Consider the following 18,851-nt stretch of genomic DNA (forward strand, 5'->3'; position numbering starts at 1 on the left):
ATGTGCCTAAAAATGTTTGTATCTTTTAAACTATTGCTGGAGATGTAAAATCAGATTCTTTTTGTTGAACTGGTAACAAGTTTCCACCAAAACATACCAGCAATTGGGATCTTATTTCATGTCAACAGATATGATTAAAGGTTTAATGGCTGTAATGATATGCTAATCCAAGACTCAAAACAAATGACACTCACAAGCCCCTGATTTAGTTAGGTATTCACTTGGTGTGATATAAACATTCAATCATATACTATCTACAATGAAATGACTAACTATATGATATGAGGGGAAAATGTGTCCTTGTATAGTTTTTTTAACTAGTACCTAAACTTTTTAGAAAAAAAAAATCAAAGAACTATTAGTATCGTATTACGGAGCCCTGGAGGGGACATGGGTAAAAAAAAAGTAATTCGAGTGAACGATTTACAATTCATTCACACGTTTTAGCTAATTCAGGTGAACGAATTAGTTATTCATGCGCACGTTTTAGTTCATTCGAATGAACAAATTCGTTATTTGCGCGCAGTTTTATTTGAATTCAATGTAATTTGGCTACCCTGAAACTGTCTTGCAGGTTTTGATGTGATTCTTCTGTAATAATGGATAGAGATGAGCTCATTAGGTTTTATTTTCATTTCGATAGGCGCTATGAGGACATTGTAAGTTCGCTTGCAAAGAGGGGCATCATAATCAGCAAACGGCAGCTGAAGAGGGTTCTAAGGAGCATTAATCTCTACCGACGGCAACATGCTAATACAGAAGAGGTCATTGATTTCATTGTTGACCAATTTCAAGGTTCTGGAAGAATTCATGGCTACCGGTGGATGTACACTTAGTGTATGGAGAGAGGCATACGGGTCAGGAAAGATGTGCGGATTATCCTTGCTCTTCTTGACCCCGTAAACTCTCAAGCTCGTCAAAGGCACCGTCTCAGTCGAAGACAGGATTTCTCAGAGGGTCCTAACTACATATGGCACATTGATTCCTATGACAAGCTCAACCCATATGGTATATGCGTTAATGGGTGTATTGAAGGGTTCTCCCGGATGATTATTTGGTTGAAAGCATCCTATACAAACAGCAACCCCTAAGTTATTGGAGGCTTCTTTGTGGAGGCAGGCAATAGAGCTGGAGGTTGTCCGCGGCTTGTACGTACCAATATGGGTACAGTGAATGTGACAATAAGGGACATCCAGATGTACCTGCGGCGGAACAATGGCGATAACAGAGCCGGTGAGGCAACATCACAGGAACAAGCACAGCAAATCAACGAATTGAGAGCTGGTGGGGGCAGATGCGGAAGGCAGGCATGGAACACTGGATCCAGCAGTTCAGAGAACTTAAAGATGAAGGAATGTTCAGCGGAGATTTCTTGGACAGAGCTATGGTGCAGTTTTGCTTTATGGCAGTTATTCAGGTAAGATATTTTATGAGCCACTATCCTTGTAAAACCATCCATCCATTATCTGTAACCGCTTATCCAATTTAGGGTCGCGGGGGGTCCAGAGCCTACCTGGAATCATCAGGCGCAAGGCAGGAATACACCCTGGAGGGGACGCCAGTCCTTGTAAAACATTTAAGATAAATAAAATAAGCTGTAAATTTCAAAATGCTTTTATATATTATCAACTCTATTCCGCATTGTAAACAGTAGTAAAGTACATGAATGATACGAACACAGGGAACCATGCACACCAATTGTTTTGCCCCATGACATTTTATAAACACCTTTTCTTTTCATTACACGGCAAATTCACTCTCAGTATTAACACTAATAGTGTTACACTGGAGAATTTGCAAATTCTGTAATGACATGGCTTTTTATAAACACATTTTGTATTACGCTGCACATAAATAAAAATAAAATTGTATGCAATGTACTATATGTGTAACCTTTCACTGAACACATGGGTATTGCAATATGAAAGTTCTAGAAGTTCAGGAGAAAACAGTTGCAGTGAGCATCTTAACTTGCAAAACAACACAGAACAAAAACATGCCTAAATGAGACCAATATGCTCAGATTAAATGACAGCATCACATTTCTTATGTGATTTCAATTGTATATGCCATGAATGTCCATTAGAACCGCTTAGTTTTTATATTAAAGACTGAAGTTTGACAAACAGGTATGAACAAATGAAAAATGAAATATAAACTAAAACAATAAGATCTTTACATGAACAGGAAAACACATTTGCTATATAAAAATGCCACAGAAAATGTGTTTTAAACAGTATTAAAATAGACATACACATAAAACCTGAGGCTAGTTGGGTGTGGTTTTACCACATATCAATGCTTAGCATGGATTTAGACAAGAAAGACCCAGATACCAATGCCCTGATCCAGAACTACAGGTTCTGAAACCTGAACATGAAATGTATGTTATTTTGGTGGCAGAACATTTTCAGTTTAGTACAGACACATACATATGACCAGATTTGGGAACCTGTAGGCTAGAGCCAGGATTGGTCCAGCCAATCCTGGACCTGGAGGACCCCATGTTCTGCACATTTCAGTGTCTTTCCCCAGCTCTTAACAAACTTGTTACAACAAATTACTACATTTACACAATCAAATAAGTGACTTGGTGCAGGAATAACATTAAAATGTTCAGGACACTGGGGGTCCCCAGGACCAGAGTTGGGAACCACCAGGCTATGGATGGCTCATACAAACGGTCCTAAAATTTATACACATATGGTAACATTTTCTGATGAATTGCTTTTTGAGTGTATATCAAACCACATCTGATCTAAATGATGTCCATAACCCACACGGAGCTGGAGAGTATGCTATTGAAATCACTACAAAGGTCAGGATAATTATGGTATCCCACTGGAATTTTTAAAATATTGCCACATGTGTGTGATTGTGGTCTTCTCTGGAAGTCGGATGTTTCAATAAACTGAACAGTAATTGGACAGTCAATCAAATTAGAACCGGTACAAAAACGGAGGAATAAATGAAGTGTTTGCAAATCAAGTTCACCTATGTATCTCTTTAGATTGCAGGCTACTAATGTTTGGGTTGGGTTCATTTCTTCTTGGAAGAAGAGGATATCCTTCACTGCTTTTGCATTTGGAATTTTCTTCTGTAAGATAACATGTAGAGCATCTGGAGGAACATCAATTGCTATCTCTTTTACAATAGGACGCCAACACTCAATGATATATATTGGTGCCTGTATAAGGGCCTTGTGTCCCATTTGGGATAGCAATGGGACCAAACTTTCTTGAGTAGGAACATGGTGACAGTTGTGGGCCTCAAGGGCTTCACACAATGCATCACTTTCAACAGACTCAAAGTCTTGCAAAGCACTGAGAATGATCTCCCTTTCTTGTGTAGACACATACTGCAAAAAACATCCTTTGAACTACTTGTAGTTGTCCCATACAGAACAACTTCTAGAAATGGAACTGCTAGTTTGACAGGGAAGTAGTGTGCTTGAAACCATCCTACAACAAAAATTCTGCCAATTGCCTGCCATTCATCACACTGGTAGTCATGCCGAATAAGAGGAACTTTCGCATCCATGCCCAAAGTGCATCGCTCGTAAGATTGTTAAACAATCTTTTAAAACACTGATTCCTTCACCCTCTTCAAGTTGTCCACTGGGAAGACACATCTTCAAATGGATATTTGAGTGTAGAATGGCTGGATTTTTGAAAGCATGGATCAGGTCGAGGAGGCAGTGTCTGTGTCTAATTATTAGTGTTTCAACTGCATGTCCAGGACCAGCCATTATCAGCTGTTCTGGCCAAACAGGAAAAGAATCATCAGAGTAGGAAAAAAAGACAATATACTGAATAAGCATATTAAGCAATTTTTGGTGATTTATGAAGCCCCTTACGAACAAAGATGAATGTTTTCATGGAGTACAGTGAATATGCTTTATGCCCAAATACATAATTTTCTAAGAGCTAACAGTTGTACCCATCTTTCCTACATTGTGCTATTGTGACTATAAATCTAATATTGCAGTACAATATATAATACAAATGTAGTGGCAGAGACTGTAGATTCAACAAATTAGGGGGTGTGCTAACATGGGGTAAGTGTACCAGTATAACACTATGTTTCACCATTAAAAAATAAGCTAACCTCTAGGGTCGAAGATCTCAATAACCAGGGTTTAACATCCCTGCCTTAAAGTTTGTCATTTTGTCACAGAAGTCACTTTTCACAGCTGTACTCACCTGGCACCTGTAGCTGGATCATTGTCAGTTCTGCAGTTGCAGGGACATGAACTGGATGTACCACTGTGGTGTTCAAGGCATCTAATCAAATCAAATCAAATCAAATTTATTTATATAGCGCTTTTCACAACTGATGTTGTCACAAAGCAGCTTCACAGAATTCCAGTAAGACAAAGATTTGACATGAAATGTAAAAACAAATATAAAACCCTCAAGTGAGCAAGCCAGGGGCGACAGTGGCAAGGAAACCCCCCCCCAGCTGAGGAAGAAACCAAGGCTCACAAGGGGTGACCCATCCTCCTCTGGTCAATCTACTGGTGATGATAGTTAGTAGTCCATGAGGACTTCAGTGTAGGGACAGCTTCAAGGCACTTGGTGGTTGCTGGAGCGTGGGCAGCTTTGTCTGAAGCGTGGAGGAGGGTCTCGAGAGTCAACCATCAGTGTCCAGACAGACAGGTGGGCAGTTGTTTACTCGGAAAGATGTAAAGGGATGGAATTAGTTTTGAACTGTTTTGTGTTTGTAAAGTAGAAAATATGAAAATTTCCAGAGTGTGGCTAATGACTCCGGCAGATCTGACTATGACAGCTTTAACTAAAAGGAGAGAACCAGGAGGACACACAGACACGGGAGCATCCTGAAACACTGGCATCCCTCCGCTCCACCGTCAACAAACCTGAGTGATCGCGAGAAGCGGCGGGACGACAGCACCAGCGTCTCAGTTTACTATAATTCCCTGTGTCCATGGACCCCCTGGATCTGCCGCCTTTATCTATGGGGGAGCATTAGCTACCAAAAGATAAACTGAACAAATGTGTTTTTAGCCTAGATTTGAAGATTGCGACTGAGTCCCGAACATTTTCTGGAAGATAATTCCAGAGTTTGGGGGCTTTATAAGAAAAGGCTCTTCCCCCAGCTGAGGCCTTCTGAATTCTGGGAACAATTAAAAATCCAGTATTCTGTGATCTGAGTGAACGTGGAGGCTCATAATAGGAAATTGTATCCCCATGTAGAGCTTTATATGTTAATAACAAAATTTTGTAGTCAGTGCGGAATTTAACAGGCAGACAATGAAGTGATGATAAAACTGGGCTGATATGTTCAAATTTTCTAGTTTTAGTGAGGACCCTAGCTGCAGCATTTTGAACTAGTTGAAGTTTTCTTAAATTGCTGCTGGTGCATCCTGACAGTAGTGCGTTACAGTAGTCAAGCCTTGAAGTAATAAAGGCATGTACTAATGTTTCTGCGTCCTGAAGGGATAAGGCATTTCTAATCTTAGCAATATTGCGAATGTGTTGATCAAATGACACCAAGATTTTTTGCTGCTGAACCAGGTTTAACTGGAAAGTCAGCTAGATTTAAAATTAAATCTGATAATTTATTTCTTGCCACTTTTGGACCCAAAAGCAGGACCTCTGTTTTGTTGCTGTTTAGAAGGAGGAAGTTACGCATCATCCAGCCTTTCATGTCTTTTACACAGTCCTCTATTTTCTTTAATCTGTGTTTGTCATCGGGCTTGGCTGAAATATACAATTGTGTGTCGTCTGCGTAACAGTGAAAGTTAATGTCATGGTTTCTTATAACTGTGCCTAGCGGTAACATGTATAATGTAAATAATAATGGTCCTAAAATAGAGCCTTGTGGAATTCCAAATCTTACTTTAGAATAATTTGAATTTAGATTGTTTACTTTTATGAATTGATAACGTTCCGTTAAGTAAGATTTGAACCATAATAGGGCTGTCCCTGTGATTCCAACCATGTTTTCTAACCTTTCTATGAGAATATTGTGGTCTATTGTATCGAAGGCTGCACTTAGGTCAAGAAGCACCAACAGGGATACGTGGCCTTGATCAGAGGCAAGAAGAAGATCATTTGTTATCTTGACTAGAGCTGTCTCTGTACTATGATGTTGCAATACAGAATGTGTTTCAATAACCAACTTAACTTTAAAGAGGAATCCCAACCCTAAAAGGAATCCCACAAATGGTGCAAAATGTCTGCATAATTCATTATTAATATATAAACAAAAGTCACTTGGTGATAGGAAAGTGTGGTTTCAACAAAAATATAACCATTTAATTTGTTCTAAAAAAATCACCTTTGCACCCCTCACTTTATTATTTAAAAAAAAAGTTTTCTCTCAGTATTATTTTACAAAATCCTTCATGTACTTCTCCACAGTGACAGGATTAAGAAATACATTTTATGCCAAAAAACTAGCAAAACATGACAAAACTGGAGCACATTTAACATTTAATACCCTATAATAGCATTCACTGAGCTTTTAGAGTCATTAACTGCTTCAGAGGTCTGGTTACTATCACCACCACTGTGAAAAATTAAGAATAATTCTATCCCTGGATTCATACATGAGGCAAATTTGCCACTTGTTGCCAAACTGCTGGTCACTCATCACGTGGGTGTTTCTGAACTCAAGCCACTGTTGGTTGCCATGGTTTCATGGATTCCAAACACAAAGATTCTAAAAATAAATTTCCAGGAGTTTATTATGTGTCTGCGTGGGTTTCCTCCGGGTGCTCCGGTTTCCTCCCATGGTCCAAAAACACACGTTGGTAGGTGGATTGGCAACTCAAAAGTGTCCGTAGGTGTGACTTTGTGTGTGTTGCCCTGTGAAGAAGGACTGGCGCCCCCTCCAGGGTGTGTTCCTGCCTTGCGCCCAATGATTCCAGGTAGGCTCTGGACCCACCACGAACCTGAACTGGATAAGCGGTTACAGATAAAGAATGTTCTTGCTAATGTAGTTCTGCTGATAGTTCAGAAGTTGCAGAATAAATATTGCCCAGCTGTAGTCCCCAACTTCTGGATGGTTGGTGCTGAATTGTATTACAAATTAAAAGTACTCTTAATTTTGTGTATGTTATACTGGTCATTATGGGGTGTTTGTGTTTCCCGATTTCCCGATCTATAGAGTGGCAGTCAATCCCAGACAACATCAAAGCCATATCCCAGTTTCGAGAGACACAACTTAGTAATCATGCTACACAGGCACACCCTTGAATCTACAAATGGATATAAGGAGCACCCCAGAGGAACGAGAGAGAGCTCTGATCTCCTTCTACAAGAAGACTCGGGGAATGGACTCGACCTTTAAACTGCAGGTACATTACATTTACAGTAGGAATAAGTTGTTAAAGAATGCATGTTTTGTTAATAAATTAAATCATGTTCACAGGTGATTGAGCTGTTGGGGAGGGTATTACACCGTTCTTTTTCTCAACCTGAATTGACAGAATGAAGTCTGGGTTTTCTGTGAACCTAGGCAATTCATCCACATTTTGTAGTAATGAATAAGAAACACCCAGTGGGATACTTGAAGCTATACATATTGCTTACTTTGTTGTATTTTAACAAAAATAACACTACAGCTTAACTGAATTTATTTCTCCATTTCAGCAAACACTGGTCACCAGACTTTTCGAGGGAGAGACAGATAATTTGATGCCATCATCCTCCCACTTTCTTGTTGACAGTGACTTGTTTATTGTAGCTGGGAGAATTTTAGGACATTCATTTATACATGGAGGACCACGTCTGTCTGGTTTAAGCCCAGCTTTCGTATACATCCTTCTGGGAGGAAATCCTGACACAGCAACTGTGCAGCTAATTGACTGTCCAGACCTGGATATTCATGATACAATCAGGCAGTGACTAAAATGTGCACCGTGACTTAATTATAATATCAAATTTACAACCATCTGAAAAGTAACAATGTTTTCATCAATTTCTATTTGTGCTCAAACACTCTTACACAATATAAATGAGCTGATTAGTTGGTTCTATGGTGCAAAACAACTGAAATATGTACATCAGTGTGTATTCCAGCCCAGGGTTTGGAACAACTGAGTTATGTCATTCCTCTACACTAAGGCCAGAGGAAGGGGTTGTTTTGTTTATTCCATGTATGTTCTAAAGCAGAGGTCCTAGAAAGCCAGAGTCTGGTTTGGGGATTTCCATACTATAACATGAGCCAAAAATGGTTTGTGTGGTGCTGGTTATCTCCAGGGTGGCACGGTGGCGCAGCAGGTAGTGTTGCAGTCACGCAGCTCCAGGGGCTTGGAGGTTGTGGGTTCGATTCCCGCTCATGGGGAGTTGGTGTGTTCTCCCCGTGTCCACGTGGGTTTCCTCTGGGTGCTCCGGTGTCCTCCCACAGTCCAAAAACACACATTGGTAGGTGGATTGGTGACTGTGTCTGTGTAGAAGAAGGACTGGCGCCCCCTCCAGGGTGTATTCCTGCCTTGCGCCCAATGATTCCAGGTAGGCTCTGGACCCACCGCGACCCTGAACTGGATAAGCGGTTACAGATAATGAATGAATGGTTATGTCCAGCATGTTCTTGGAGAAGGCACAATCCTGGGATACATTCTTTGAAGTCACTTCTTTCCCACTGTTGGTACACAAGAAAAGAGAGAAAGCAATGACATTATGCATGTGATTAGTACATATCCACAGGTAAAAAAAAAAAAAAAAAAGGGTTCCTAAATGTAACAAAAATATATACAAGGGGGAACCATGTAAATATAAACATCTAATTTGGCTAATATGACAGTGAATATGCAACACACTAACCACCACTGTGCTCTGCTTTTCAAAACATACCTTAATGATTCTCCAACAAATATAAAGCATGACGCAGACATGTTAGATAGATATCATGGCCAAAATTAGTTGATGAAGCAGCTGGTTGGTTGTACAGCTAATGTAAGCAGCTCAAGACTCCCAGAATCCAATGGACATTCCATGTCTGGCAGGACAACACCTTGGTTAGGTCCTTGGACAGTCAATCCAGAATCTTCCCAGTCAATGGCATCGACTTGAATTCCCGAAATATACACAACACAGTAATAACTTACTTGTAAGCATTAATAATCACAAAAGCACTTTGAGTTTTCTTTTATGTTTACCCCCACCCCCCTTATCACCTCTGACATTTCTGGTTCTCTGACTGGACATGAGGCCAAGGTGCCACAGCTGATTTGGCATCATGTTTTATTCAGTTCGGATTGGATGGTTATCCCAGCCACGTGCAAACCTGGATAGGCAATCTTTTAGTCGTGGCAGAAATGTGTAGTGAACACAGTAGAGATGCAAGCTGTCAGTAATGTCAAGAAGCCCGTCCTCTTCCAAGGTGTGAAGAACATCATAGTATAATTGGGTGACAGTTAACCACACGTCTCGCCATAGAAGTTATACTATAAATCAGTTAATTCAACATCATACTACAGGAGCAATGTTTCATTAAATTTCTTGAGATTATTATATATGGAACTGGATCTGGCACAGCAGTTGTGAATCATCATTGCAGAAATGAAAACAGCTACATGACCCAATGTCACGTTAAGTTCATACCTCTGATTGTGGATGCTTTTACCTGATATAAAGCTTCCACACCCAGTTCCTCGTACTGTGAACACTGCACGAGCAATATCCACATTCTACACACCCTGATCTATTCTCACTCTGGGGAGGTGTATAGTGCATGTACATACACCAGTGACTATAACATTCTCTACGTTAAATCATTCTGAGCAAAACCAAATAGTCATACAAAGGACAGTAAATGTTTTACTCACTTGTAGGGCCATCCAAACCTCCTCGCAGCATCTAAGAAGAATGCAGATGCTGTTGAAGCTTTATTTTTTAAAGCAGCATTGAGATACATGATCTGTAAAAGAAAATGCATGTCAAATGTGATATTCTACCAAGATAAACAATGCTCATATACAGTTGAAACATTCTTGTAATTCAAATTTTTTATTAATTTCAAACCACATGTATCAAGTATTCTTTGCAAACAAGCAATAATGATCAGGTTCAATGACTTGGTAATAACAGGAAATGGTTTCAAATTTTTTTTCAGCAAAATGAAATGTAAACAAATGAAGTGGTTTGATGTAATGTGCGAATAATTACTACAAAACAGAGGACGGGCTGGCAATAGGAACCAGGGGTCATTCTTATAGGTAATGTTAATTTCTTTATTATAAAATGTAGCACGATCTGAAAAAGTACCTCTTCACTATGAACCATCAACAATATATGTCACTTTTAATGCATGGTGCAGTTTCAGAATTATTCAGACTCCCCTAGATAAAACCAGGTGTTTAGTCAAGCATGCTTTATGCAACTAATCTTCAGGGCTCTGTTAATTGTGTTAGGTGTGCTCGAAATAAAACTAATCAAATACCTGAACTGGCTAAGGGTTTGTTGACTGTGACAATTAACTGACTTGTGTGTTGAATTTGGAGAAACCACTGGTTTTATTAATCAAGCTACTTAAATGGTTCTTGTTTGATTTTGCAAAGGAGATTGAATAATTTTAATTGTAACTATATATACACAGTGTGTTGGTGTGTGACAGATACCTCTAGCATTGTAAGTACAATCATTGCTTATAGCAAAAAAAAGTCATAATTAGGGCCTACCTTCCTTGAGAAGCCAGAGATGCCACTAAATATTACAATATTTTATCTGTTAAGACAGAGGTAGCATGTAATTAACACACGCAACAAACTATGGCTGAATAATTAATTATTTATATTTCAAATTTTAGGATGTTTTAGGCAGAGAAAATGTTAATAATATAGAGCTTATGAACTGGTGTTCTGGTATGCTGCATTCATTCATTATCTGTAACCGCTTATCCAGTTCAGGGTCGTGGTGGGTCCAGAGCCTACCTGGAATCATTGGGCGCAAGGCGGGAATACACCCTGGAGGGGGCGCCAGTCCTTCACAGGGCAACACACACTTTTGAGTCGCCAGTCCACCTACCAACGTGTGTTTTTGGACTGTGGGAGGAAACCCACAGGGAGAACACACAAACTCCTCACAGAGCGGAGCGGGAATCGAACCCACAACCTCCAGGCCCCTGGAGCTGTGTGACTGCGACACTACCTGCTGCACAACCGTGCCGCCCATGCTGCATTCAGTCTTCAAAACACACTCACAAAAAAAACTGTACTTAGCCAAAGAGGGTGCTGGAGCTGTTGTATAACATCAGGTTTCTTCTTCTTTAAAAATTTTAAAATGCCCCGTCCAGAACTGTTAACAGTAATGGCAATTGGAACCAGAAGCAGTTTGAAGTCTCTAAAAGCTACATTACAGAAACCTAGCACATACAATGTTTACTGAAGACTGTTTTGCATGCAGGGTGTCATAAGATAAACCAAAAAAGAATGTATTTTTATGTTTTTCTTAGTCAAAATTACATAAAATAAAAAATTCTCAGAAGATGCAGGAACACACCCTGGAGGGGGCGCCAGTCCTTCACAGGGCAAAATACTCACATTCACTCACACCTACGGACACTTGAGTCACCTATCCACCTACCAACATGTGCCAACCATGGGAGGAAACCAGAGCACCCAAACGAAACCAACACAGACACAGGGAAAACACACCAAACCCCTCACAGACAGTCACCCAGAGCAGACTCTAATCCACAACCTCCACGTCCCTGGAGTTTTGTGACTGGTTCCATTCATCAACAAAAATAAATAAATAAATAAATAAAATAACTATGTGTCAGCAAATGGCTCTACATTAAACCACAATTTCACATCAAACCTGAATCTAAATGACTTATATCTAAACTAAAATCGAAATTTCATATTTTATATATTGTTTAGCCCTGGAACAAGCATAACCACCATATTGAAAACTAAATTACCAAATAATTCAATTGAATCAAAACAGATAAAAATAATAGCATGTATACAAATGTGGGTCATACACGTTCTAAAATACAAGCAGAAAAATACAATAAAACAGTAATTCTCGAAAATAAGAACTGTGTAAGCACAGAGCTGGAATATTAGTACAGCACACGCAACATTAATGGCTACCTACCTGATAAGCTTGTGATTAGTGTCAATGTGCTGCATGCGCAACGGTCCAGGAACAGAATACTTGCGGCAGATAACACAACCCATACTTGACAAATCTTCACAAAATGCCAGCAGTGTCAACACGATGCATTGAGGCTCTTAATCTTGTCCACTGCATGCGATGGCCCTCAGGCTGGAGACATCCTTTGACTGTTCGGTAGCCTGCATTTGGAAGCCTTGACTTGATGTTTCCTACCATCGTGTCTAGATCATCATCAGAAAGAGCAGAGTACATATTTGACAGAGACATACTATATTCGCACATTCTACGATGTACTGTTCTTTTTGAGTCTCTGAGAATGTTGGCAACACGAGGGCTGCAACTAATGATTATTTTGATAATCGCTTAATCTGTCGATTATTTTTTCGATTAATCGATTAAAAATCGGATAAAAAGGACGACAAGCCAAATTTGGTTTCCTGTCTGTTACTAGCATATTCAGGACACCATCAGTGAGAACAGCTGCTTGCTGTGGTGTGCAGATCTTCTTCAAAACATGGTCAGCAATGCTGGGCTGTTTTTATCTGAGGTGAGAAAGTGTAGATATGAACATACATCTTTAAGTTAATAACTACTGATCTAAAATGCAGACAAATTGAAATTACATAAATGGATATTGGCTGCCACGTGCTGAGGATAAAAGGGAAATTCAACTAACACATATGATCAGATATTGTTAAGATATTTAAGATTTTAGAGAACTAATGTTGTAATTGTATAAGGAACACAAAACCTGCCATTATTAAAAATTGGCATTCACATGAATAATTAACCCAACCGTTACATTAATTTTATATTTATCAATATTTAACACAGTGTATGTAATGTAATATACACTTATAATGTAATATACACTTGGCTGTGATACTCAAACACTAACACTCAATGCCAGTCAGAAAAGACCTTGAAAAAGGCTTTAAATCTATTATTTTAACTCTGAATGTAACTGCCGCCACATTTAAGGTGGAACGGAAAACTCACTAAATACAAGAGTGATATAAATTTACTAAAAATGAGACATCTTGTTTAACTACTCTAGCAGGCTCTAGTGACATCGAGTGAGAGAAAAACTAACATCGCTAACGTTAGCTTGACTAAAACTATGGCTTGTTTTGGAACTGCTGGTTGAGCTGACACATTTAAGGTGGAAGAGAAAACTCGAGAGGATGCTAAGGCTTGTTCGCTAAACGCGAGTGTAATATCAATGCACTAATCGATTAATCGAAAAAATAATCGACAGATTAATCGATTATCAAAATAACCATTAGTTGCAGCCCTATACTTAATCTCTTTCACACATAGCTCCAACAGGCTTCCTTTTCAGATGCTCATGCAGTGATGTTGTGCTGCTGTGCCATGCGAGATCAGCTGTGCACATTTTGCACCTAACGCTGTTCCTTGAAGGCGTTAATGTAAAGTGCTCCCATACTTTTCCCATACATTTTTCTCTCTGCTTGTGCTAACATTATCCTCTGCTGTGACCGCCTCCGCCATTTTTCAAACCCTTCTTCCAGAGTTTGTCATGTGTAGCAACGGTACCTATGGGTATAATAACTTAGACCCAACTAATCGATTATTAAATTAGTTGCAAACTATTTTAACACTCGATTTTAATCGATTAGTTGCTATTCAAGTGTTCTGATGAGATGTTAAGTCTTGAACGTCCATGGGGTCCCATCTCCCACAAAATGGAAGAGGGAGAGTCTCAAGATGCAAGCAGAGTACAAAGATCTGAGTAAAGGCCATTGCACCTAATGCAATGTTTTGCAGTTAAGATTCTTAAAATAATTAGAATAACATTATTCACTGACAGTGATATTTGTATAAAGTAACACACATAAGGAAGCAACACAATGTGTAAATCTGTCATAAAAATGGCTTTATGTAAGTTGTTACAGTAATGCTACTTTCCACTATCACACTTGTGAGATAATAACAGCAGATCTTACTTGCACTTTACTGCAATTTTAGTTTAAGCAGGAAAATCAAGTTTATAACAAACTGACAACACATATTACCTTTGTAGGAAATCTTAATTCATAATTCAATCTTAATTCTTAATTCATCATGGCTGTTAACCTGACCAGGTCAGCTTTCACGTTCTCATTCTGTTTATTTAATATTATACTTATTATGAACGAAATGTTTTAATGCAATGTCACGAGAAAAGCTGGCGCAAAAAGCATTTTTAAAAATGTATATCAAAAACCATTTAGCCCTATGATTGGTACACAACCTTTCACATACTGAACTTCACTAAATCCAGTGAAACGGGGCTAATTACATTCTGTAATGATATCACTTTGTAATTCTGTGCTTAAAATAATCTCTCACATCAGATAATTCTGTTCCTTTATGAGTGCTGCTTACATAATAATATATTGCTCGAATAGGCGGTATAATTTGTGCTGTTAACAGGCTTGCCAGCTAACCGGTGCTTCTCCTGGCGTTCGTCGTAGAAAAGACATTAAGTGTGAGAGTATGTGTGTACAAGCGGCCAATAAAATATTACACAGTAGTATCTAATGCGCGCTAATATAAAGAGAAGGGTCCAAACAGTACTTACACGTGGAAAAGGTCCACTGTTATCTTCTGCCATGGTTTGTAATAACGGCCCTCCCAATGACCTCTGTAGGTGTATTTTGATTGGCCAGGTGTGAGTTCGATTAGATCTACGCCTGTTTGCTCTTCCTCAGTAGCCCGGATGTTTCCCTGAATTTCCAGACCTGATTTTTTTTACCTGCATTTTTGTACCTGAAGTACTTGGGTGTTCCCTGTGACAATATTGCGAATTTCCATTGTGAATTACAATTATGTGGATTAAATACCTTGTCAAATTAATCAGTGGTAGACCAGGAGATGCAGTTTACAGTAGGGGACACAATTTTGGATGCACAAAAAACCTTGTAAAAATCTGTTCTGCATACCAAATACACCTCAAAACATCTTCATTGTGGATGTCCTACATGTAAATGAAATAGCCCGGTAAATTCCTCAGTAGCCCGGATGTTTCCCTGAATTTCCCAAGTACATATCTCTGCAGGCCAGAGGCCCGCAAGTGGGTAGAAACCAGCAAGTGGGGGATCTAGATGTTTTGTGGGAAGGCGAATGTAGGAAATGCAGCCTTTGTGATTTGAAAAAACACTCTACTAACTTAAAACTACTTAAAACATTACGTTTCAGTGAAAACGAAATACATAGCACTCCTGATATTTTAATGATATATTTTTGGTAATCTAATTATGGGGTGAACTGCAAACTTATGAAATCCATTAGGTCTCTCATGTCTACAATCATTATTTTAATTTGATTACAGAATTATAGGACTGTATTATTTGTTTTGTACTCAGCACAGTATTGGATTATAATCAGTTTAAATGTGTAAACCCTTAAGTAACACTTATGGCCCACTGTTCAAATAAATATTTAAAGCGGCTCCTTTCCATTAATGGACATGGGAGAAATGGTGCTAATAATTTGCAAATAATCATAATATTCAGCAAACCTACCATGACCACTCAGTCATAGTGGGTGTATATGACAATATAGTGTGGACAAATCCGTTCTGCGTGTTCGTTGATGCAAATAATTGGAACAGAAGAGATTAACACAGAGTTTGAGTAAACAATCAAAACAGTTTTTATTATACGGAATTCCGGGGAGAACAGTACATTCAATACATTTAGCCTTTTACCTTCTGTTCTCCGAAGACCTCGCTTTCTGACTCCTCTTCTTATACTATGTTCTGTCTGACCCTTAAGCAAGGTGTCTGTTTGTGATTGGACCTCAGTTTATGCGCATCAGCATTGCTAAGCGGTTGCTATGTGTGTATAACTGTTTTTCTGTCTGGATATGTAAGTGTTATTGAACATTCTGTTCTGCCTCAGCTGATTGGCAGTGGGTACCCGCCAGTCTCTACTTCCTGTGTCACTGCTTCTCTGCACTTCGTCAGCCTGTCTCTACTTCCTGTGTCACTGCTTCTTTACACTTCGTCAGCCTAAGCTTTTCAAGATTGCTCAAGATTAACTGTCTGCATATTGCTTGCTGTGAACCCCTGACCTTCCTTTTTTGACTACTGTCCTGCATGTACTTATGTTGCCTAAACCTTGCAGGGTTACTTTAATGTCAACTAAAACCAAACCATAAAATTACTTTTATTAATAATATTTTCCACAATAGTCAGTGCATGTAGCTACAAGTTAGGTGAACTTAATAAGATGGAAATTCACTGTAATGTAGTTATTGTTTAATGAATTCCAAGACAGTGGTACAACCTTTCAGGAAATTTGGCTCAACTTAAAACTAAGAATATAAACAGACATTCAGAGAAGTTCACTGTACTTCATTTAGTTCCTTTGCATGGTTTTAAATGATTCTTTATAGAAGTATGTCCTTGTTGTAGAGTATTATGTGTTACTCTTTGTGTTCAGATGATCACATATTCTTTGATTTGGCATCAGAACCAGGTCCTGGAACATCCTACTCATTAGTTGAATCAAGTTTGTTTAAACAGTTAGAATAAGGTCAGAATTGGATAACACTGGCTTAGACTGTCAGAAAGCCTCCCTTTATTATTACCTGGATTGTGAATGTGAATTTGTAGAAGGACTATCATTCATTCATTCATTGTCTGAAACTGCTTATCTAATTCAACTCCTCACAGACCGTCACATGGAGTGTGGCTCAAACCCACAACCTGGAGCTGTGTGACTGCAACACTACCAGCCTCACTACCGTGCCGCCCGAAGGGCTATAAATTTATTTTAATATAGTTCATTTATTCAGTTTAATTTATTTCAGAAATACACCATATGTACAAATATTTGAGAACAAATTTGTAATGAATATATTCTACATTAAGTTGCAACCGTTACTAACACATATGTGCACACATTCCCTCTCTAATCCCTGTAGAGAAATACTGACAACAGAACTGGATTCTCTAGAGTAGAGAAACATGAACCTAATGCCAGGCGAAGAATATATAGCACCCCAGCACTGAGCTGTGCTGATGAACCCCCATATTTACTGTCATGTCTCTTGTTAGGAAGTGAGTAGTAGCCTATATGTAAGCAAACATTATCATTCTCAGCACGTGGTCTCAGTTAAATGGTTATTTTCTTTATTTATTGCAATAATTTCACATATTAATCCAACCACAAACAAGTCTGTAAATCACATAATGCTGAATATGTACTCCATATAATGTACTCAATGTTTACAAGGTACAATATTAACACTGAAAGCAAAACAGTTATTACATGGTCACCAGGCATAGAGCTGTACTACAAAATACACAATAATCTAACACCATGTCCCAAACAACTCACTGACATTCTCTTAAACTTCCAAACAATGCTCAAACAGAGCAATCTGAGCATGCGTTAGTTATAGAAATGTGTTAGAAGAAAGAAAATAACTAGGATACCTATTAGTTCAGGGCATTTTACGCAAAGCAGGATATCACAGTGAACCAGACAGCCTAGGTTTCTAAAAGTATCAAACTATACACACTGTCTGAACTGTGGTGTACAAGGTGCCCTGCAGTCTAGTATCTGTGCCTTAAGAATTGAGGTGAGGGTCCAGCTACAGTCCAGTTTACATGACTTAAAAATTCTGGGGTGAGGGGCATAGCGTAACCACAAACATCGCATTGACCCTGAGACCCTGCCCATCAACACAAGCTTTTAGAAACAGCTCCATATCAGCCCTGTTTTTAAAAACAAATAAAAAGGGTTCTTTAGCCTCTGGGTCGTCTCCAGAGCCTTTACGACAACTACATATCTCGAAGCCAGCGACGTGCTTGAGTCGTGCTTAAAATGTTCAATGTTCTTCCGCGCTCACTTGGAGCTGTACCACCCACTTGGAGCTGTACCTCCCACTTGGAGTTGCCTCCGGCCTGCAGAGATACCCTTCTCGAATTTCCAACCTGATTTTTTTTACCTGAATTTCTTTTACCAGAATTTGAATTTGAATTACCAGAATTTTTTACCTGGATATTTATTACCTGAATTTTTTTACCTGCATTTTTGTACCTGAATTTTTTTTACCTGCATTATTGTACCTGATTTTTTTTACCTGAAATTTTGGTCACCTTAATTTATTTCTGCAAAGATTTCAATAAAAAACATTTCTAACAACACTAAATTTCACACACTTTTTTTTTTCAAGATTCATGATTTCAGGTTCAGGTTCTAGTGGCATTGATTTAACTCCATACAGAACTCCAAACTTTGAAAATCACAAACCGAAATGAGGATATTGCTTTATTTCTGCTCCATGGTTGGGTAATATTGACTTATTTTTGCTTTTTCGGTCACTTAAGGTGGAAATATCTCCAAACTCTGGAAACAGCTACACAAAGTGCAACAAAACTAAACAACTCAAGTTACAAATGAGTTTCTGTGGTAATTCAAACACTGAATAAAACTTACACATTTCAGAAATGTACTAACAGTCGTTATTTCCCCTCAAACATACCGTTCCACCTTAAAATACGCAGAGCTCAATAAATATTAATTATAAATAAATAAAGTAGGTCATAAACATATGACCATCATTATAAATCAGGTTATAGCAAGTGAGGAATCTTTGATTTTTCTTGGATAGTTAAGATTTGAGAAGTGACTTAAGTTCAATCAAAAGATAGAGAAGATTAGTTTAAAGTCAGCGAATTTTAGTTTGTAAATATAGAATTTGGCAAACGTGAAAGTTAACAAAATATTCTAGGGGTTTATTAGAAGT

The 18,851-nt window shown here is 38.6% G+C and overlaps 1 long non-coding RNA gene across 1 annotated transcript; it reads right to left on the reverse strand.

Annotated features, from left to right (window-relative positions):
* Nucleotides 1–6,539: 6,539 nt before the first annotated feature.
* On the reverse strand, nucleotides 6,540–14,811 carry LOC136707760 (uncharacterized). The gene is made up of 4 exons (XR_010804240.1): nucleotides 14,674–14,811; nucleotides 12,069–12,310; nucleotides 9,794–9,885; nucleotides 6,540–8,607 (listed from the first exon to the last, which is right to left on the reverse strand). It is a non-coding gene; the product is annotated as an uncharacterized lncRNA (long non-coding RNA).
* Between the last annotated feature and the right edge of the window lie 4,040 nt (nucleotides 14,812–18,851).

Source organism: Hoplias malabaricus, chromosome 9, assembly GCF_029633855.1.
Source record: "Hoplias malabaricus isolate fHopMal1 chromosome 9, fHopMal1.hap1, whole genome shotgun sequence".
Lineage (NCBI taxonomy): Eukaryota > Metazoa > Chordata > Actinopteri > Characiformes > Erythrinidae > Hoplias > Hoplias malabaricus.